Below are 23,958 nucleotides of genomic sequence, written 5' to 3' on the forward strand. Positions count from 1 at the left end.
AAAGGTTGCCCCATGCGTGATGCACAATGCAACACATAATTAACAACTACAACCTGGGGTCTGTAACATGTCACTGAGCCTCCAGTAGCATGTAAATGATGAGCCATATCAACAGTCGCTACAGTCAAAGATTGACATTTCACAATCTCATTGCAGAGGATGATGCCTTACCCCCAGCCGACCTGCCTGTCCTGGATTTTACAGATGACATGGATGACCAGCTGCCGACCATCAATGAAGATACTCTCCAGAATGTCCTAGGATCCCTCCAGACACCACCTCCAGTCGCAGAGAGGATACAAAGCATTGCGGGGTCTCCACATGAACCACCCAACTATCAACACACAGCACCAACCAGTCCTGCCACAGCCCTGGACTCCATGGACCCAGACATCAGCTTTCAGAGGCCAGTGGTAGGAGTCCAGTGGGATCTGGCCAAGCAGGTGCGTGTGGGGATGGAGAGAATGTCAGACTTCCTAGAGGGATTGAAGAGGTACCTCAGTTCAAATAAGGACAACTCATCTGCCATCAGCATTCACATGGAAAATCACCCAGTAGCACCAGTATGTGCCACATGGACAGTATCTCATTAGTTCTGTGTTGAGATCATGCCAGTTTTGTGGCAGCTGGCAATGTGCCCTCTTCACTCAACCATTGTGGACTTATCTGCTATAGACTGTCATTATCTCAATTCCTACATATTGTCAATTGGGACAGCTCCTCACTAATGCACCCTTCTACCCATGCCTCATGACGTGTCCCTTACCCTTGGACTCTGAATGTACAACAAATGGCTCAGGATCATTCATGGGGTCTGTGAACTGGACATTGTTTTTTTTTTTGTATTTTTATTTTTTATTTTAATATGTCGGAGGGAGGGGGTTATACAAGAAATAAACAAGAGAAGAAGACATAGTATATCCGTGCAGAGAAACGGAACAGCAACAAAAAAAAAGAAAAAAAAAAGAAAAAAACAGAAAAAAAACCACAAACGAAACAACGGGAGAAAGAGGACCTTAAAGAATAAAACAGTTGTGTATATCACATATCGAAACAATTAAAAAATGTTTACACTGTGTCTTGATATTCCAACCATCTAGTCAATGGTGCCCACATTCGTTCTCCTCTATATCTCTTCTTATGACCCTTTAACTTATAAAGACTAAAATTCAATGTTATAGATGGCAAGTAATCTAGAGCGCCAACCCTCAAACGTGGGGGGTTCTTTTTTTGAGCCAATCTGTGGCAATACATAGGCGGTATATTGCCATTGACAGAAATAAAAATCGCCTTATTTTATACAGTGCAGGTTCCATACTTTCGGGTGAGTCCACGACTCCTAATACTACCAGCATAACAGTAACCCGAATATTGCAATGCGTGATCTTCTTAAGGAATACCTCTATCTCGTTTAATATTCCCTGCAACATTGGGCATGCAAAAAACATATGCGTTATCTCAGCTTCAACTCCCCCACATCGATTGCAGCTTCCAGAGGATGTCCCCCACTTTTTCAGCTTTGCTGGAGTATAATATAAGTCCATCAATGTTTTGTAATGCTGGGTTTTCAAATTAGCTGAAAGAAATGTTGTATCAGCCATGGCTAAAGATTGGTCCACCCACTCTCCAGCCACCCCAAATCGTACAATCCATCGCTCATTCTGTTGTACCATATCATCTACTTGTAACTCTGTTAGTAACTTATATAGCTTGCCAATCTTTGCACCATTTTTAACAGCCTCAACTACCGGGATCTCCGACAACTGTACTCTGCCGTACTTCTGAGACTGTAAAAAATTTTGTATTTGCAAAAATTTTAAAAAATGGGACTTAGGTAAGCCAAATTGGGACTGCAATTCCGTAAATGATTTACAACCGGATTTACAATACAAGTCTCCGACTTTGTTTATTCCCCTAGAACGCCAAAAATCTATTATGGGATCCCTAAAGATGTGATTTGAGATACCTGAAAATTTCATTGGTGTATAAGCCGTAATCTTTCCCAGTCCCATACTCCGTTTTATCTGAGCCCAAACCCTGAAGGCGGCTAAAAAAGGCTTAAATCTTACTTTTTTGAAGTAACTTGGTTCCTCAAATTTTGATAACCAACCACTTGCCTCCCCACCCGCCATCATAGTATAAATAGGGGTTGGTTTTACTTCTTCATTACCCTTGAAACTTCCCCTTATAAGTTCATCCATATGTTGTAGACAGCAGGCATAGTAATACAATGTAAAATTAGGGACTGACCACCCGCCTCGGTCCTTGGGAAGTGTCATATACTTCATTGCCCTTCTCGTTTTAGCATATCCCCATAAAAAATTATTCCCCATCTTTTCCAGCCTTTTAAGCCATTTTTGATCAACCTCCAGGGGAATGGCCCGAAATAAAAATAGGATTTTTGGCAGAACCATAATTTTCAGTACATTGCAGCGACCCTCTAGTGACAGGTGCAAATTATGCATTCGATCTAAATCCCTCTTTATTCTATTTAATAGTGGGATAAAGTTGATTTCCACCAATCGATTAACTACTGATGTAATCTTCACCCCCAGATACACCGCTTCAGATACCAGCCGTTTATCTACTAATGAAACGTGCTCAGTACATACTATCTGTGTTTTATCTGAGTTCAACTTATATCCGGAGTATCTTCCAAACTCTCTTGCCTCTATTTCTATTGCTTTAATAGCTTCCTCCGTATTGCTTGTCACTATAGCTACATCATCAGCATATGCAAACACCTTATATGTTTCTCCATGATATGATAGAGGTTTAATATTTTTGCATTCTTCTAATCTCAGCAAGAAAGAATCAATGTATAGAGCAAAGAGTAAGGGGGAACATGGACACCCTTGTCTAGTCCCCCTAGAGATTGAGATAGTATCTGATTCCAAACCAGCGATGCATATTCTAGCTTTTGGGGCTACATATAAAGCTTTTATAGCTGTAATATATCCACTCCCTATGCCTTTCCAACACATGATTTCCCATAGAAACTTCCACGATACACGGTCAAATGCCTTCTCAGCATCCAAAAGTAATAATCCTAAATTTGTTTGATGTAGTTCTGCAAGATCAAACATGGATATTATTCTTCTTATATGATCTATTGTGTCTCTGCCCGGAATAAACCCATGTTGTTGTTTTTTAACCAACCTGACTATCACATTTGCCAATCTACTGGCCAGAGTCTTTGCATAAATCTTTCCATCTACATTTAACAAGGATATAGGTCTATATGAACTGGGGAGCTCTGTCGGTTTGTCCTTTTTTTTAGCACTATAATACTTGCACACTCCCATGATAAAGGCGCCTGACCTGTCTGTGCTATACAAAAAATACTATGTATGTCCTTTTTAATGTCTATCAAGAAAGTCTTGTAAAATTCAAGTGGTATTGCATCCGGCCCAGCAGCTTTCCCTGTTGCCAGGGAACTCACTGCCCCAATTATCTCATCGATACGAATTGGTGCGTCTAATGTAACTTGTTCCTCAGAAGAGAGCCTTGTACTTTTCAATTCCCCCAGAAATTCGTTAACCTCTTTTTGTAGCTGTTCAGAGTACATTATGGGCCTGATTCTAACTTTGGAGGACGGTGTTAAACCGTCCCAAAAGTGGCGGATATACCACCTACCGTATTACGAGTCCATTATATCCTATGGAACTCGTAATACGGTAGGTGGTATATCCGCCACTTTTGGGACCGTTTAACACCGTCCTCCAAAGTTAGAATCAGGCCCTATATCTTCTCTATACAGATCCTGATAATAACCCTTAAAAACCTCTAGAATTCCTTCTAACTCTGTATGGTTCCGCCCATTACCATCAATTATATTCAAAACATTTTGTTTAACCGCCTTTTGTCTGACCCGTCTAGCTAGGACTTTTCCTGTGGATTCACCATATTCATAACACTCAAATCAGTGACTATGATAAGCGGCTGCCACTGTTTTATTCAAGTAAGCATTTATTTTAGCCTTAAGAATCGTCATCTGTGTCTGAGTGAGAGTAATGTCTTCTGTACTAGCAATTTTATTAGCTAATTCCCTCTCTTTTGTTATTAATCTTTCTTGAAGTTCTGCGATTTCCTTCCCCCTGATTTTCTGTATTCCCAAACTATAGCTAAGAGTTTCACCTCTCACCGCAGCTTTAAATGAGTCCCATACCATCCCTTGATCTGCCGTATTCCTATTAGTATAAAAAAAGTGGTGAATCCACTCTTTCATATGGGATATATATCCTGGGTCAACCAACAGTTTCCTATCAAATGTCCATACGCGACGCGGATTAGATGGTCCCTTTATTATTATAGACAATATTAGCGGATTATGATCTGATAAGAATCTGGGTTTACATTCTATTTCAGCCCCACAAATTAAACTTTGTGATGTAAAAAAGTAATCCAACCTTACTAATTTGGCATGTGGGAACGAGTAATAGGTATACCCTGGATCTAAAGTTTTAATATTTTCCCAAACATCCCTCAACCCATGTTCCCTCACTAACCTCCTTAGAGCTTTCCATACTTTGGGCTTTCGTCCCTGATATAAACTCTGAGTGCCCATGCTACTACTGCCTACCTCTAAATGAATATTTAGATCACCACAAATAATTATTGGTAAGGGCCATCCGACTAGTTCCATGTTCAGCGTATCCACAGGCTCAGCCTCGTCAAAAACTGATTCATATATAGTGCAGAGGGTAAATTTGAATGTATTCACGGATAATTCTATGAGAGCCCATCGCCCATCATTGCTTGCTCGGGATCTGAAAACATGCACATTGTTATTTCTGGCAAGTATCGTCACCCCACGTGTCGATACCTCCTGCCTGGTACAAACAAGAGGTATCAACCCAAGCTATCGTATGAGCTCTCGCTTACTCCATGCAATGTGTGTTTCCTGCAAGCAGTATAAATCTGATTTGATTAATTTAAGGCCAGCTGCCACTCTTTTCCTTTTCTGCAGGCTATTAAGGCCACAAATATTCAGTGTACAAATCCTTAATCTATTTGCCATATCGCTCAGTTTGATGTACCAGTCTCACGTCATTACTTTCTCCCTTAAATAAACCAACTTGTTGATATTGAGTCCTATACATCCTCTTCTTTTGATATGTCTTCATTAAAGTATTCTGAACGTTCCTACCTATATTAGTACCCCCCCCACTCCCCACCACCCCTCTCCCATCCTCCCGCCCCTTGCACCCCAGCCCTACTAACAACCACCCCCCCCACCCACCTGCACCCCCCCTTACCCCTACCCTTACACCCAGTTTATGGAGAGTATGGGATCTCACTGTCCCTGATGATGGTAAAGCTTCCGCTCCGACCGTCCCTACCCAGTGCATGATTTTATTTTTCTTTTACCTTTTACCTTTTCTCCCTTTCTTTGTCTCTATCTCTCTCTATCTGAACCCTGTTTTATCCCCAAAACATTTTTTTCTCTCTCCTCTTTCCTTATCTAAGTTTTTCTAAAAGGGGGGATTAATCCTAAGAGGTTTCTTTCTTACCCCCAGCTCGACTTCTCAGGGCTTAACTCCAAACCCTTTCCACTTTGCCCCCACCCTGTGTCTTAATCCAGGAAATCTATTTTAAGAAACCGGACCATTAAGTCCACCCAAAAAAGCCCTTGCTTTCTCCTCTGACGTGAAGTAGTGGGTCCTGTTATCCATTATTACTTTCAGTTTAGCTGGATTTAATAAAAAAACCTGTGCCCCCTTACTTTGAAGTGGCTGAATTAACTGACGGAGCCTCCGCCTTTTTTCAACAGTACTATGGCAATAGCATTGGGTCGAGCTCGGTCGTATATGGCCTGTCTTGCCGGATAGTTAAGCAAAGAGATTAATATTACTTTAGGTCTACCACTTCCTCCTTCTGAGTTTGGCCCTATTTTACTAAAAGGAAATCAATGGGCTCTTTGAACCTCTCTATCCCAATCCCACTGTTGTAAGTCCGGAAAAGCTTCCTTAAAAAGTGCGACCATGTGTGTCTGATCCTTCAAGTCCTTCTGGTACCCCAGGACGCGCAGATTATTTCTCCCCATTCTGTCCTCTAAATCTGTCAATTTCCACTGAGTGTCCTCAAGTTGTTTCTCCATCGCTTCTCGAGACGATTGGTGAGATCCAGCCTCATCCTCCAGACGCGAGATCCGGGTCTCTGCTTCTTCCATCCGTGTGGTAAACTCCGAACATGTCTTGGCCACTCGACGAATTTGGATTTGCATCTTACGGCAAGCCATTTGAGTCCTACGGCTCTCTAATTTGGATTCCTCTCGGTGTTCCATAATGCTTTGATATATGGTTTCCAGTGACACAGGATTGGGCTGTTTTTCACCATTGTCGTAAAGAGTTAAATCATCCTTGGAATACTCCCACTGAAGCCCCTGAAGACCCTTAGGCCCTCATTCTGACCTTGGCGGGCGGCGGAGGCCGCCCGCCAAAGTCCCGCCGTCAGATTACCGTTCCGCGGTCGAAAGACCGCGGCGGTAATTCTGACTTTCCCGCTGGGCTGGCGGGCGGTCGCCTTCAGACCGCCCGCCAGCCCAGCGGGAAAGAGGCTTCCACGATGAAGCCGGCTCGGAATCGAGCCGGCGGAGTGGAAGCTGTGCGACGGGTGCAGTTGCACCCGTCGCGTATTTCACTGTCTGCCAAGCAGACAGTGAAATACATGTAGGGGCCCTCTTACGGGGGCCCCGCGACCCCCCCTACCGCCATCCGGATCCCGGCGGTCCGACCGCCGGGATCTGGATGGCGGTAGGGGGGGTCGGAATCCCCGCGGCGGTGCAGCAAGCTGCGCCGCCGCGGAGGATTCAATGGGGCGGCGGTACACTGGCGGGACCCCGCCAGTGGTGCCGGTCCGACCGCGGCTTTACCGCCGCGGTCGGAATCCCCATTGGAGCACCGCCGGCCTGTCGGCGGTGCTCCTGCGGTCCTCCGCCCTGGCGGTCAAAGACCGCCAGGGTCAGAATGACCACCTTAGTGTCCAATGGGTTAATGGAGTGCTTATTAGGTCCTACTTGCTCACTTCTCTTCCTCTGTTTTTTCCTAACGGTAGCATTCCTGCTACTCTCATGTAATTCCTTTCCCAGTGCCAAGGAGGACACCTCAGATTCAAATTCAGAAGAAGTTTTATCCGCCTCCAAGTCCGGCTGCTCATTACTTGACCAACTTGAATGATCTGATAATGAAAAAAACTTGTCTCCTTGTGTTGTCTCATTATCACGTAATATCACCGGCCTCTGCTTTAACACTCTTATACCGCCAGGGAGTGGCGAATCTCCACTACCACTAAGAGGTTCTTGTTGCAATTGTTGGTGACCTCCCATAACCACCTGTGGTAATAACGTAACGTTTTGCACGCTCTCCCTCTGCTCCATCTGACTCTCAGTACCTTGTTTTTTTAAAGTCGCCACATCTACAACATCACTCTGCCTCTCCCCACCTTCATGTGGGGGGGGGGGCATCTATAGCTGCCATCTCCTCGGTTACTAGGGGATCGACCTCCTCCACGGCTGTGGGGGGGGGGGTATCTACATCCCCCACCAGTATGTCCTTCCCTTTCTCAAAAAACCTGTCCAATGAGGCATTCTTATTTTTGGAGACAACCTTCTCGCCTAAGCCTTGTTTTATATCCATAGTCCCCCCCTGCCGAGCAGACAAACTGACTCTTACCGGATGGACATTGTAGTGCATTGGAAGATCCACTTGCACATATAAATAAATCTCCATATTCACATGTATCATCTCAACTTTAACTTTGATCCATCAACTCATCTTAATGTATGCACTGTATGAAGCTATGTAAATGAGGACATAACCTAATTACATGTGTGGTTTACTGTCAGAGACAAAGCCACGCACTATGGCACTAACATGAAAAAGGTGAATGGTGGTGTTGTGGGCTACAACCAACTTACAGAGCCTTAAAAGCACGTATTAAACAGATATCCATGCAAGTTGCCATATGGCATGCATGGGTCAGAACCAAATGTGTAATTTTCCCTGATGAGTGCACCAGTACAACCAATATGTGTGGAACAGAAGAGGCACATTTGATCAGTGACGGTCAGCTGTTGGTGTGCCAGGATACATACCTCAAATACATATAAGTAATATGCGCCAGACTTTACAAGATTATTTCTGGCAGACCTCTGGCAGCGATGATAGTTGAAGTTTCATACTTACCTATCAAAGATTCCGTCTACATACACAATGTGAATGTCAGGAACTGTGTATGACAAATGTTTTGAGTAGCTGATGTCATATTGCCAATCTGACAGCTCCTTGGTCATATGGGATACACATCGTCATACATGTAAATCAATAGCGAAAGCATATCCTTAGGCATTCTTCTAACTTGGCCAATGCACACATGAGAACATCCAGACACTCAATGAATATGGACCCCTAATGTCAAAGCCCAGCTCACCTGAGACCTTGTTCAGTTCTGATGGAGGTTGAAGACAATCCGACCCCACCCTGAAACTGCTTGTTCCAGCACACTAGTTTTTAAAACAGTGCACTAAGAACAGAAGCTCAAGGGAAGGGGGGAAGTGGATAAAATAAAATAAAGAGACAACAGCGTTCTTGCGTTTCCACTGTTGAAGTGCTGCACAAATCTGCGGCCCTCTCTGACTTCTGTAGAAACTGGTGCCTAATGAAACATAAACAAAGAACAGATAAGTACATCCTATTCCTAACTGGGTTCCTGACTATCCCTTTATTTATTAGAAATTTTCTTCTAAAAGTACCTCTTGGATCCTGGTCTCTAGTTTCCAGGTTTGGAATGTGTTACTGCTCTGGGATGTGCTTTCTATTACTCTAAAGCTTCTAAAACATTAAACAAATACTGTTATCAGAATTATCAATATCAAACATTCATCTTAATATAACTAAAGCCTAAATTGCCAATAGCAGACTCACTTTTCCCATATTTCCAGAATCTTTTATAAAACAAATACTGTACTTTTACGTCAAAATACAGCATGTAATTTGTGCAAGTCCTTGATTTACTGTTTGCCTTGCTGTTAATGGTTTCCACGGTTCGATTCTTAAAAGTTCTATAAAAAAATGTTTGCTTCACAAAGTTCCGCAAAGTATTGTTGTAACAAAGAGTTTGAATCACAATGTTCGTGGAAGGTATCTTGTTTCAAATTGTCTATACACGAATCCAGAAATTGTTGTCAAAGTTCTTTCAGGTAATAAAAGTTTTGCACTTACTTGTCGCTGGCAAGAGATACTGATCAGTCTAACCTTGTCTTCTTTCTCTTTTGCAGGTTGCTTGTAGGAGAGAGGCTGAGGCAAGGAGGAACCGGAAACCGGAAGAAGGAAGAGCCAGAAGCTGCGCCCATTGAAGCCAATGAAAGTCTGTAGAGAGCAGGAGTGCCAGCGCCGAGGGATCTGTCCTCAGGTAAGCGGGAGGTAGACGAGCACAAGCACTGGGCGAGGCTCGGGGGCTGCCTTTTATAGACAGGGCTGTGTGTGGTCCTCACATGCTGCACATGTTCTTGAAAGGTGTGCAGAGCTGGGTGTGGTTTGAAGAGCTGGGTGTGGTCCTCACATGCTGCACATGTTCTTGAAAGGTGTGCAGAGTTTCAGTTATTATGCAAATGAGTTAAATTAACACATGGCCTAGAGAGGAGTGTTTTAAAGAAGCCTTGGTAAAAGCAAGGCCCAATGTGTAAACAAAACAGCACATTAAACAACATACACAGAAGCCAAGGGGGGGGGGAAGGTGAGATAACAAGAAAGGCTTTCAATAGTAAGTTTAAAAGGGAGCTATTACAGAACCCACTAGTGCAGTGAGAGGGGACATGCTCTTTGCTGTGCACAAACCCTAACACCTAATTGCCTACAACTAAAAGGATTTATTGAAACTTTAAAACAACACCTTATTAAAACCTAATCTAGCACCATCCTACACTAAACTAACCTATACTAACGTATCTAAACCTACCCCTACACGTATCTATCATAATCAAAATGTATCTTAAACATTTAGGGGGTCATTCTGACTCCCGCCGGCGGCGGTAAGTGCACGGCCTGCGGGAGCCGCCGAATGACCACACCGCGGTCAAATGACCGCGGCGGCCATTCTGGCTTTCCCGCTGGGCTTGCGGGCGACTGCCAGAAGGCCGCCCGCCGGCCCAGCGGGAAAGCGCCTTCAACGAGGAAGCCGGCTCCGAATGGAGCCGGCGGAGTTGAAGGCGTGCGACGGGTGCAGTGGCACCGGTCGCGATTTTCAGTGTCTGCTTGGCAGACACTGAAAATCAATGTGGGGCCCTGTTAGGGGGCCCCTGCAGTGCCCATGCCATTGGCATGGACACTGCAGGGGCCCCCAGGGGCCCCACGACACCCGTTACCGCCATCCTGTTCCCGGCGGTGAAAACCGCCAGGAACAGGATGGCGGTAAGGGGGTCGGAATCCCCATGGCGGCGCTGCAAGCAGCGCCGCCGTGGAGGATTCCCTGGGGCAGCGGGAAACCGGCGGGACACCGCCGGTTTCCCGTTTCTGACCGCGGCTGTACCGCCGCGGTCAGAATGCCCATGGAAGCACCGCCAGACTGTTGGCGGTGCTTCCGCGGTCGTTGGCCCTGGCGGTCGGTGACCACCAGGGTCAGAATGACCCCCTTAATGCCACACACTAAACATTGTGCCCCACCCCCCTTAAGAGACAAGATACGAGTAGGACAACATTAACTAAAGCTACACATATACTAACTTAACCTATATCCTAAACAAATATTTATTTTTTGTTAATATTTTTATGGATTTTTTTTTTTTAAAGACATAGAACCCCATACATAACCCCCTACCCAACGCCCCCCCAAAACAAAAAATAATACTAAAACCCACCCCAACTATACTTATTTTATCCTACAACTAACAATGTATTGACTAACCTATCACTACCCACCTAAAACCCACTAAAACTGACAACAATATACAATGGGAGAAGGAAAGGAACTAGGAGGCTGTGCATTAACATGATTAAAGCTTCTTCAGCTTTTTTTTTAACAAAACTTCAGCAACTTGTAATTTTAAGCATTGTCCTGCTCAAGTTGGTCCAACCTTGCCGTTATGGCTGCCCTGTCCCTGCTCATGTCTGCCTCAAAGTTTGAGGATATGGCTACTGCAGGTGGCTGTTGCAATGGCTGAGTAGGCATAGGTGCTGTTGATGTGGAGGGGGTTAGACCAGATGTGGCCCCCCAGATTCCTGATGTTGTGATGTGCCATGCACAGTTGTGGCCTATTTTGGAGGTCCCCCATGTGGAAAGGCAAGCCAAGCCCCCAAAGATTTTTCCCGCTGAGACCTCCTGGCCATCTCCTGGTACCCTGCCTGTGCCTCCATGATGTGGTAGAAATGCTTTGCACTCTTTTCAAAAGCACACTTCTGTGCTGAGGTCATAGTGGCAACTAAAACATTAGAAGATCATGACATCAAATACTGCTTTGGGTAGAGGTAGAACAAACATGCAATGTACACAGCATCCTCAGATGACACAAGCTGTCCGCTAGACATTCCACAACAATGTCAATTTCCAATTCAAGACTAAACTTCCTACCAGCCACCTACGGTATCATGTACATGTCACTAAGTTGACGGCTATCCATTGTTGACCGTTAGTGCCTCCTTGCGCAACATTTGTGTCATCATATCAGTGAGGATCAAGTGGCCCAACAAGTCCCAAATCCCTATGCCATAGTCACAAAGTGGCAGAATGCATGCATTCCACCACTTTGACATCCCTTGGGCTACATTAAGCCTTGGCCAGGCATCATGGATGCAAGGTGTGTTTCACCAAGTAGGTTGACAGGAAAAATAGCACTGGGAATTCTAAGGAACACCAATGCATCATTCATGTGTCCTTGGGTCAACACCTGCTCAGAGCAGGCGTTACAAGGAGGCACACCATTGCTTACAATGGGCCCTTATGTACAGTTTAGGGTTAGTGCCCACATAATTAGCCCTAACTCTGAACAGTACATCTATATTGTCTACAGATTTTGTACCTATTGCCCCCTACCCTGTGGTATGGTGTGCAAAATTTCTTATGCAGCCTACACATGGTGGCTAAATGGATGGATGCCCTAAGGTACACAGGAAGAGTGGCACTGCAGTGGGTGCAGCAACAGTATTCCTTCTTATTGAACTACATGTGCACATGCATGTTTGACATCTCCTAAGTCCCCGGTATACACTCAGAATCCACATTCTAGACCCACGTGAAGTGACCAAGCTCACTCACAATTATCTTGATGGGTAGATCATGTTGTAAATCTGCACACATCTAGTTTGCTACAATCTGAAGACATGCCCCACATCCACCTGGAGCAAAGTTGTATTCTCATTGTGTACTCAACTGACTGTTGCCCAGCACAATAAGGCTCCTTGCACAGCCACTGCCAGGCTTAATTTCTGAAGAGTAGTGAGGCACTTGTGGTGCAAGTGTCTCCTTCATAAGCCCCTCAGAGACCTCTACACAGGTACATCATCTGTATCATTTCCTGAGTAACTTAAAGCAACGTGTGGCTCACAGTGCTGTAAAAAGTGCTGTGACAATTATGTTTGCAACAGGCATGCTAATCAGATAAACAGCGCCTCTGAGACATATCTTGAGTGACATCACTGTGTATGTGGGCATGCTTACCTTTTCCTAACACCCACAATTCTATAGCAGCACAGGTTGGCACTTGTGCAACAATCAACTTAATCTACATCCTCAACAATGCATCCGACATGATGGCAATATCCTAACTCAGATGATGTCATCTCATTGGTCACACGTGACATTTCAACATTACATTGCACACATCATACCCTCCCACACAAAACCCTGGAATGACACATGTGACGCACAAGGTGACACTTACTGGCTACATCGGAGTCTTCAAACTGGGACACCTCTCCAATTGTGCAGGGTGGAGGCCCACCTGGAAGACATGACAGGGACACATAGCTTAATGATTTTTAAACATTTATATGCATGGACAATTGTTACACATTCAACTTGTTAAGCTGAGTAAGCAAGTCAACTTTGTGTTAGGACTGATCAACTGCCAAACATTACAATTCTGTCTGTAAGACAAAGGGCAAGATTCAGGAGGCCCTGGCACCACTAGAGCATCACTTTCCCGGACGCTTCTGTGGTGCTTTTCACTGCACCATATCTACAAGGATATGTTATGCACCTTTTTGTAGTGTAATGCCTCCATGTACATATGGGGCAGCATGACACAGTATTCTGCATCAGAGGGGCATGCAAGTGTTGTTGCAGTGGCCGTCCCATTGCAACACCTATTGCTTTTGATGCTGCCCCAGATGTTGAAGCCATCTTACTTGTTGCTAGTACCAAAAGTCTAACAACAGCCCAGCATAGCAAAGTGTTGTGGAATGCATTGATACCTCCTTCTTTCTTGCTTTATATATGTGTGCACCATTTAAAGGCACGCACAGTAGAGGTAAAATGCCATGGATGTTTACTTATGTGCACGTAGGTGTCCCTTCCTGCACATTAACAAAATAGCATAACGGATATCGTGGCACTACCATGTGGGCTGCATTCTGCAGCACACATAGAAGTGGCATATTGCCAATGTAAACTGTTTATGTCCAGGAAGGGATACCTACCTGCACATAGACATTCCCCTCAACACAGACACATGTGCACTGTGGTCCAAGCATGCCTGCATTTTCGTAGGCTGCAGATTTATGTGCCGGTGCAGGGAAAGACGCAGGCCTGCCCCGTACTCTCTGTAATACGGGGCAGGCCTGTGTTACAAATTCAGTGCAGCGCAGTGCTGCTGATGTTGACACAGAACTGTGCTGCACCTGTTTCACACATATGTGGCTCATAGTTATTACACAAGAACATGCACAGATTTGGATGGCAAACATATGTACATATTTCTGATACATATATGCATATATAGCAATATATGGGGACAGGACCATTGGCTAAAACATTGACTCTTGAGGTTGATCTACGTGAAGAAGCAGCCAAACACTCAAATGCTTGCCTGTTTTTGTTAACATAGTACCAACACATACCTTCATCATGTTCGTGCCATTTGTAACATATGGCACTCCATGGTGTATGTCAGGACACTGAAGTTGGGAACTCTGTCAGTATGGTTGCACTTGGCATGTTTGGCACCGTACATGAATATGCTACACGTCCAAAGTGGACATTTACTTCTTGATGACGAAGGATCAGTCATCTAATTAACCAGCTTTAGTCAGATATAGAAGTTGACCCCAGTGAAGGAACAGTATAACCAAATTGAAGTTGAGGCTATATTTTTTGGGTGCCACCTTCAGCAGGAATGCACCGCTTCCATTCCTCAGGCCTAGTTCTGCCGTCATGTGACACCAGCCTTTCACACTGCCACAATGCTTGCACTTGAAATTGCCTCCTTTGGCAGCATTACCTTAAAAAAAATTAGACATAGATGTAGCATCATGAGGTAATCACTCCTGTTTACATTTGTGTAAACGTCATGTCACTATGCACATACATGACTCTTGGCACACACACACCCATGACTCACAATACTCCTGAGTCATGTTTCCCATCACTTCAACTTTACTTACCCCATTTACACAGTTGTAATGACCATGGTGGACATGTACTTTTGTGCTTATGAAACATGTAACCTTGCACATTGCACATGTGTGTCTGATATTTGACACTTTATGGGGTATATGTGATACACAATTAACAAAGAGAAATGTGCAAGTTGTCTGCACCCAGTACATAGCTAGCTCTCTTAAATGCTGTTGCTTAAGACAAAAACCCCTGTCCTGACCCTTGACAAAACATGCTGCAGTCAACCTTATGTCCCCCTGGCATGCACATGCAAATGAGGATGTTGCAATTCAAAAGGGGTACTTACCAACTGGTCTTCCAATCCGATCACCAGGTGATCCAGTAAATCTCGCTTTCGTGAAATGAGGTCTGCCCAACGGTGTTTGATTTGGTGGTCGGTGTGTGCAACACCAAAGATCCGCCATAGGTGATGGAGCACCTTGCCCCACCGCAGCTTCTGTGCCTCTGTTTGGTAGCCCTGGATGACCCATCCACCCATAATCAACATCATGGGAAGCTAGATGAACCCTCCCAGTTCATCTCCACTCATCCTTTGTGCTCTCCCCTTCCCCGACAAATTGCAGTTTCCCTCCACTGCAAGTAAAATAGCCATAAAAATAATAAAACCCTACCCCATCTAACCCCAAATACCTCAACAGACTATGCTACCCGAAGACAACCACCGACAATGCAATTACTATGACAGGACAAAACCACTACACAAGACTCAGCAAAACGATGCAAAACGATGCAATGGACAGGACAGCAACAAGACACAGCACAAAACTCTCAAAAACCACCACTCCTCAACCAGCACCAGCTCCACACTCCCTCTCACAATCTCAGACAAAAAGACTGTAAAGTAAAAGTGAAATTAAAATCACTGTACCATGTTTGCAGCAAGGAAGTCCTGTTTCATCAGTTTCTGGGCATGTGCGTCACGTATTCTGATATGCGTTGTTTTTTTGAAGCATGACGGTCAAGCATGTTTTTTCCCCATTAAGGCTGACGAGGCCTGTATACTTGCGATTGATGCACAGGGCCCAGGCGTAATATTATTGATTAGCAAAGTATGGAGTATTGGCATTTACATGAAAGTATTTGACACATGACAGTCATGCATGGTATTCCTTCCCATGAAGGCTGACAAGGCCTGTCGACTTGCGATGGACGCGCAGGGGCCAGGCGTCATTTTTTTTATTAACGAAGTATGGAGTATCGCTGTTTGCTTCTAAATTTTTTACGCATAACGGGAATGCATGGATTTTGTTGGAATGGCTGACAGTGAACCCAGATTCACATACCTTCTTACAGGGGCTATGCATGTATGTAGTCGGTATGGTATGGCTACCTGTGTGTGCATGTGCATTCATATATGTAGGGGTAACATCAGAATGTGTTCCCATATGTTTGTATGTGTGTGTGATGCATGCGATGACTGATACCGTTTGCGTATGTGCATGTGTTTGTAGACTTTTTCCACATACATGTTACCACATGTGTGCTGGGAGTGTACATATGTGATGTAACACATAATTGTGGGTCTACCACATTGTCACATCTTCTACTACTGGCTATGTGTTTTTAGTATCCCTCCCATTTCCAGGCTTTGCTACATTACATGACTTCCACACACACACATGACAGTACACCAGCCACAGCACTCGGGTAGTGTCCAAGTGATCTCCCCATGTTGTATCTCCAAGTGTGTGAGGGAGTCTCTCAGCTGTTCTTACACATCCTTTGGTGTACACGGGCATGCATTCACAATTGCATTCCACAACCCATGTCACTTTCACCATGAGTGTATCTTATTAGTGTGTGAAGTCATCTCAGCTATGATTATTTGATTTGCCGCATGCAAGATTTCTCTCTCCTTCTTCACCCATACAATTTAGGATGGGTTTGTGACATGTTTGGACGTTGCTAGACTTACATGCACATCCCAAACCGGATTGGCATGTGGGAGACCTAGACATTTTACAGTATTTGTCCCAGTAGGTCAACCATAGTGGGTAATTGCTAACCCTTTCCTACCTCGGCCAAACACCGTTACAATAGTCTTCACATGTATTTCCAGATAAACTGCAGGCATATGTCAAGACAACACAATTGTGTGACATGTGTCTAAGAATGTATATTGAAAGCGCTACAGACTCTGCTTACATTCCACCCACACATTAATGTGGTAGTGCATTCTCTGATTTCATTGATCGTTCCTGGCTATGGGGCATATGTGTGGAGAGTGGATCAGCACCCATTGCTGCTCCACTTGTCTTGTGACCCTTAGTGCACTCCACAGCCAACATGTGTGTAGTATATTTGTGAGCCAGCACACCATGTGGCAGGGTTGGGGCCAATAGCGCTCAGGGTATGTAACACCATTGATATACGATGCAGGGTTAGGGTCAGACTTTTGTCCCTTACCCTAACCAGTCTATGATGGTCCATTGATACTAATGGTGTTCACCCTAGTCACACCTGCTCAGTGCGGGCATTACAGCTACCCACCTGAGATGTGACACAGTTTAGTTCCTTATTTTCAAGTACATCATTTTGATACAGCCCCTACCGTATGTAAGCCCGCCTTGCATACATCTTGCCTAGCGTAGCCACGATGTGGCGCAAGGGGTCGGAAATGGCACTATGCCTACATTACGCCACTTTGTATTTCTGGTGTATGGATCTAGGCCTTCGAGAGCCAAATAAGCGTGCGTTAGGTGACGCTAATGTGTGGCATGGAGGCACTAGACCCTCTTACATCACAACCTATGTTCCGACATTCTTTGTAACTGTTGTGGTTTTTTCCTGCTCTCTGCAGAATGAGCAACTTTACAATTTTACATGTATCAGAGAATCAGTGCACCATGGACAATCTGGTGCAAAGTGATTTAATGGTGATATTTACAGGTGATTTTTGCTGTACAGTGTCTAGGTGTAGAAGTTCAGTACAATTTGCTGTCTCCTGCGAACTCCTGCAGCAGTGTTATGTTGTTCTCCCTCCACCTGTGCTGCACCATTGTCATCCTCTTCCTCACTGGGGACATCTACCATTTCATTCCAGGGGACATTATTTTGAATACATATGTTATGCAAGATTGCACATAGAAGGATCATCTTGCATACCAGGTGTGGTGCATACAACAAGCCTCCTCCTGCCAGGGCCAGGTACCTGAACCTTGACTCCAGGAGCCCAAATGTTCTCTCCAGCACATTTCATGTCCTTCTGTGCCCTTCATTGTATGCCCGCTCTTCCTCCGCTGTTGGGTTGCCAAAAGGAGTTATCACCCCGGGCTGGATGCCGTAAACTTGGTCGGCTGCAAAGGAATGTGAGAACATGTGGCTGTCATGCATATTTGTGGTGTCATTAGAGCCATGGCAGATGTTAGTTTTAGGTGGAGCGGTGACTCAGACTTGCATCTGGTATTGTGTGTGTTCCTGTTTTGTTGAATGATTGCATTGGTGTGAGGTGGTGGACATCACAATCATGGGTTGTGGGTCAGCGACCTGGTGACTGTCAAATTAAATCTGGACTGACAGTTCGACCATGCAAATTATATGTTGTGTTCATATTTGAGATTGTGTTCTAATGTTAGTGCATCCTGCGACCTCCTTGCAGTACAATAGTGTCATTTGTATTGACACAATGGTAGCCCTATGAGGCCAAACTCAGGCCACCATGTTACCATCGAGCACTATGCATGCGCTGTGACACTTAGTGACCCTTAGTGGCAGATTATGCCTGTGCCAGCCATCATGTGTACAAGGGTACGATTCACACAATAGGAGGACTAGCCTCCTGGTGCAGAGGACACTTTCAACACCTGCACAGAGCAGGCGTTAGGAGGGGCACACCATAGTTTTGAATGGGTCCTTATGTGCTGTGCACAATGGTTAGAGCGCCAGACCCTGATGCAGAGATCTGGCCTGGGGCCAGGGTTCAATTCCCGCCTCGGTCGGTCTTGGGCTGAATTCCCTTGGACCAGATTATTCTCGCCTCGGTGCCTAATCTAATTAATGGGCCCCTCTCTGTAACCCTGGGCAATAGCTTGCTTAATCTCCACAACAGCCCTGACAGCGCTTGGATGCCTGGCATCACCCTGAAGGTTGCCCAGGAGTGGGTGCCTCACAGGGAAAAGCCAGGAGGGGTTCCACAGCGGTATGTGTACAGTGCCTTGAGACCCTAACGGGTGAGTTGTGTGCTATACAAGTGCGAAGTTTTGCATGAAATGGTCAGGTATGTTCTCAATACTCCTACAGAGTCCAACTATGGGATCCATTATCTTGACAGTACTGCACTATTCTGCACCATGATGCACCGTTTATTGTATATGGGGCCCACATGGTGGCAGTACGGTTTGGCAAAGGAGCAAAATTACAGTGCCACTGCTGTTGATGCTGCACCACTTTTCTGACATAGGGCCCTCAGTACCTTCACTTTAGACCTGCAGATGAGTAATGCTCAGAAACTTTGAACCTATTTTTTGTGTTGTGTGCCATGACACAGGTGTTGTGCCCTGTGTAGCAGGTGATTCCCACCCCTTTTTCCCGTGGAAAAGCTCCCTTGCTCAAAATGTTGTTGTTGGTAATTGCTGGCTGCCATCTGCATGTGGATCACAGCGTGGCATCATTGTATGTTTTTTTTTTGTGATGTATGCATGCGTTTTCAGACACCTGTGTAACAGCAGAGGTAATGATGTGTTTTTCTGCAATGCCCTGCATCGCATCACCAGTCCTTCTAAGTCCCATGTCTCATCATTTACATCCATCTCTGGCCTCTCCCAGTACGCTGTCAGTAGTCCAGCTGCCACAGTGCCCTGTTGGTATCCTGGTATCATGTTAGGGAGTTGTGGAATATCCAGGTTTACATGGTCTTTCATGGTTGGTGATGTTGTATTTATATGTGTGCGTCACAATGCATCAGACAGGTGAAGGTGGACAAACTGTGTATATCTGGTATGTTTAGGTGATGTGTAGTTGGTGATGGCTACAATTGGATGGCATTTGATATTGATGCCACTGGAGGCTTCTACACCATGGCAAATGTGGGTCTGTGCCTGTATGTGACTTTCCTTACGGTGACATGGTCCATGCCATTCACATCGCTAAGCTATTCCTTATTATGTATAATGCGTGTGGGATCTGAATTTAGTTGTCAACCAGTGGACACTTGTAGTGGTTTGGGCCCAGATTCTGTACGTCAAGGAGACATAGCTCCACCCGTCCTTCACGTGGTGTGCCAGTCAGGTTGTGGCTGTATTATATACATATGGGTGTATGTGTGTATGATGCGCATTGAATGTGGCGTAGTATGGCATGTGGCATATGGGTTGTCTATGTGTGTTTAGTGTGGAGTATGTATTGTTTGTCCTACAAGGTTGGTGTGTTGGTATGGTGGCTTACCAACAAGTAGGCCATTGCCATATTGTCCATCCTGTAACTGTTCGTTGATGGTGGAGTGCCAGAATATGTAGGCATCATGGACACTGCTGGGACATTTGGCTAGGATGTTTGTGAACAGCTCAGAGTGGTCCACAATGGCCTGCATATAGGTTGGGTGTGTTTGTGGTTCCTGTAGAGGTGTTCTGTTACAGCAGGTGGCACAAGTTGGACATGGGTGCAGTCCATTTCACCCAGCACATGCGGGAACCCAGCAATTTGGTAGAAACCTTGCTTGATCTCCTGCTGCAGTTGCTAGGTGTTGGGGAACCAGATGTGGTGGGGTGTGAGGCAGATGATTGCGTCCAGGACCTTTGGAAGAAAGGCCGAGAAGGAGTTATCTGGAACAATCTTGACACCAGCATTTGGAGCAGAGCCAGGTGTTTGGTCATGGGTGGACTAGTTGTTGGAGTTTCCACCCTTATAGTGATGTCTGGCCCAATGTGGTGCAGCAGGAGTACAATGGCCTCCCTCTTCAGACAGCAGATCCTGATGACATCTTGTTCCCTGAGTGCAAAGGATGGTTGCACGCTGTCAAAATATCCTCTCCCGCTTTCTGCGCTACCTTTGAGGCTGCTGTGGTGGTGGTTGGAGTTGCTGCAGTGGTGCTGGTAGGACCTGTTGTTGTGGCTGTCGTTTGCAGTGTGTGCCAAGCTGGAACATTAAAAGTTCCATGTTGTCAAGGGGGTTGCCAATGCTCCTTCTGTGTGTTTTCCTTATGTAGTAGTGTGTGAGCCTAATTTTAAACCCTAGTCTGACCAGTCATTAAAATGTTACGCTAATCAGACTATGCGTCATTTTTTGGGACCGGTTCCTTAATGTGCGTCGTTTTTTTATCAGGCAGTAATTATGGCGCTGGAGGTCTAGCGTCCTTTTTTGGAAGGAAACTCCTAGCTTGCATATCATTGTCTCTAAACGATGCAAGGTGGGATGGAGCCCCCAAAAAATGACACAAACTCTAATATTTTGTTGCTAGACGCATTCCGTCCATCATTTGTGTTTGTTTGCTTTTGTCCCAGTGCACCGCGTATGCCCAGACGTGGGTCCCGGGCTCACTTTGCCACCGGATTCAAGCTAGCCTGGCTGATGAAGGGTGATACCCTGAAACCGGTCCCAGGATGCTTGTTTTCGGTTCAGGGAGGACCTGGCTTGGCAGTTTAGGCTAGACTGTTCCCCTGGCGAACAGGGTCAAGACTGATTTGCATATGGCTGGGTCCAAACTGGGGTGGCATGGTGAGCAAAAGAATTGATGAATTAAACCCAGATCTGTGACCGGGGGTGAATGTTTGATTAGTTCCTTATTCCGTCCATCATTTGTGCTTGTTTGCTAGATGGGTCTAGTGACATAATATAAATATGGGGCCAGGTTAGTACTGCTTATGCGTCAAAATAAATGGCGCAAAGATGGTGCTAAGTTTCCTTAAATATAGGCCGTAGAGCGTAGTATGCCACCCTTTCTCCTCCTGTTTGCATGGGCTGTTGGGGAGGTGTAGTTTCAGACTCTGGCACATGTAGCCCCCTCCAGCAGGAAGACCATAAGAAGAAACAGGGCTGGGAGAAAATAAGAGAGGGGCATCTCAAGAAGCGATAGTCCAGTGCCCCAAATACACTCCACAGCCTTTCCTCAAATCCAAGCATGCCGGGAGATGAATTCCCACCCCAGTGGGAGAGTTTAAAAAAGAAATGATACAGGAGAGGAAAACAAGTCCATACCTAGATGCTAAAAAGAGGCCTTGCCAGAAGTACCAATTAGGTCCAGAAGAAACGCAAAGGGATCTGGCCCTGCCCTAGCTCTTCCTGGAGCTGACAGGCGCAGCCAGCCCATATTCTGAGCCATGGGAGTTGACAAAGTGCTTTATATCATGTGACGGGGAGAAGCTGGAGCTAGCCCTTCCTCCTCCTGGGGCAATGGGTTGTGGAACTTCGAGTCCCTACAGCAATGATGACAACAAAAGCGTTCCACGTCGCATGAGTTGACAAAGTGCTTTATAGCGCATAACACAGGAGAAACAGGAACCAGCCTTTCCCCCTCCTGGGGCACTAAGTTGTGGGACATCAAGTCCCTGCAGCAATGATGGCAACAAAAGCGACCCACACTGCAGTAGTTGACAAAGTGCTTTATAGCGCATTGCACTGGAGAAACATGAACCAGTCCCCAGAGGCGGCTCCTTTGCAATGGCAAAGGAGGATAGCTCCCCTGGGTAAGAGCCAGGAGCAGTAAAAAAAAAACGATATTCAATTATCGTTTTATATTACAGCTGCTGGCTCAGCCATCAGCATGTGCAGGGAGGGGTGGGGCTGGGACATGGGAGGGGCAGAGGAGAGGGGGAGGAGGAGAGAGTGCACCTAAGTAGGCATGTGTGTTTGGCTGGCTGTGTTAGGCCGGTCAAATACACTTGTGCACCTAGGTTTCTCCAACCCAGCTGTGTTGAACAGCCAGGCTGGAAAAACTGCACAGACCCCAGGGTTGTGTCTGAGTGGCAGCCCAAGCCCCTCAGACCAATCCTGGTGTTGGTTTCATGCTAGGTTTAGCATGAAAGCAGCGCCAGGATTGCTGGGGAGCCTGTGCAGGTGTCCCAGTGAATGCTGGGACACCAGTAGAGAACAGGATCACGAGGCGTCCAGCGGCGTCTGTGAAGTTCAGTTTAAAAAAAAACCATTAGGATTTTTTTTTTATTTTCCCTCCTGCCACGTCCCTGATCTCCCCTGCACACCCTTTGAGATTTGTGGCAGCCGCCGCTGCCAGTCCCTCCCGCTCCTGGGGTACTGAGTTGTGGGACTTCGAGTCCCTGCAGCAATGATGGCAGCAAAAGCCTTTCCCAAAGGAAGGTTTAGAATCATGTTAGAAATCAGTGGAGTTTATGCACATTTGAGTTACTGTACTGTTAATGCTTCATTTACCTGCACTTTTATGCTATTGACAGAACAGGATGCTAGTATAATAAACCCCTGTCATGCTGTCCAGTGGGAATGTCTCATGTCCAAGCTCTGTAACACACAGAATGAATTTAGAAAATGTATTTATTGGTACTGACATAACTCCCATCACATTTTCTTGGTTTGAAATATTTGGTAGGAATATATACTGGAATGCAACCGATGTTTGGTAAGATTTGCTGTCCTGAAGGATTTGCCATGCTTCTCACGTCATACATGGAATTGCATTAGGGTTTATCAGGAGTAGCAATTGCTGCCCTTGTTTACCATTTGGTACTCATGCCACAAATTGTCTCAGGAGTCATGACAACAGTGGCAAGCTCAAAATGCGAACAGCACTTTAAAAGCCCTGTTTCTTTATGTTATTTCTCCTCCACCTTAAGGCTGGGCAGCAAATACCTATATGTTGAACAGCTACATGAGTGTCAAACAGTCACCCTGTGCTGCGTATGCCAATAAAAGTGGTCAAAGTAACTTCAATTACCTCTGGCATTTAGTGAATGAATGCCCATTGAGGTATAGAACTGGCACCGAAAGATGGAACACGCTCATAAATGCTAGTAGGATCAAATTGTTAGGCAGCAATACCTTTCATGAAAATGTTAAACAATAGTGCATGCAAGTCTAAACCCATCTTCATTTTATTTTCATAGGTATAGTAACAGCTTGTCTGAGAATGAAGCAATTACTCCAAGGCAGAAAATACCTACAATCAGTAATCTCCATTTGAAGCATTTTCTCTCCTATAAGCCCAGCCTTCTGACTCCCACCCTCTTAAACCATAGTCACAGTTACTGTCCTCAAAGAAGGCAGTCCATCCCTCTCTATTCCTCCTGGTACATCTTCAGCTAAACATAACTATTATGATGTCTGCCCTTAGACTCTATGGAGTGAGTGGTCAGTTCAGGCTTCCCAGGGGCTTTCTTTAGCCTGCTCAAATATGTCTGCCCTTATCTCTAAATCTCTCTCTCCCTCTGTCACCCCAATTGTCTC

The 23,958-nt window shown here is 45.4% G+C and overlaps 1 long non-coding RNA gene across 1 annotated transcript in view; it reads right to left on the reverse strand.

The window, feature by feature from the left end:
* LOC138258712 (uncharacterized) overlaps positions 1-23,958 on the reverse strand; it is a 158,902-nt gene that overhangs the window by 89,178 nt on the left and 45,766 nt on the right. The window contains exon 2 of the long non-coding RNA XR_011198519.1: positions 12,875-12,934. This is a non-coding gene — a long non-coding RNA (uncharacterized lncRNA). The remainder of the gene's footprint in view (positions 1-12,874; positions 12,935-23,958) is intronic.

Source organism: Pleurodeles waltl, chromosome 9, assembly GCF_031143425.1.
Source record: "Pleurodeles waltl isolate 20211129_DDA chromosome 9, aPleWal1.hap1.20221129, whole genome shotgun sequence".
Taxonomy (NCBI): Eukaryota; Metazoa; Chordata; class Amphibia; order Caudata; family Salamandridae; genus Pleurodeles; species Pleurodeles waltl.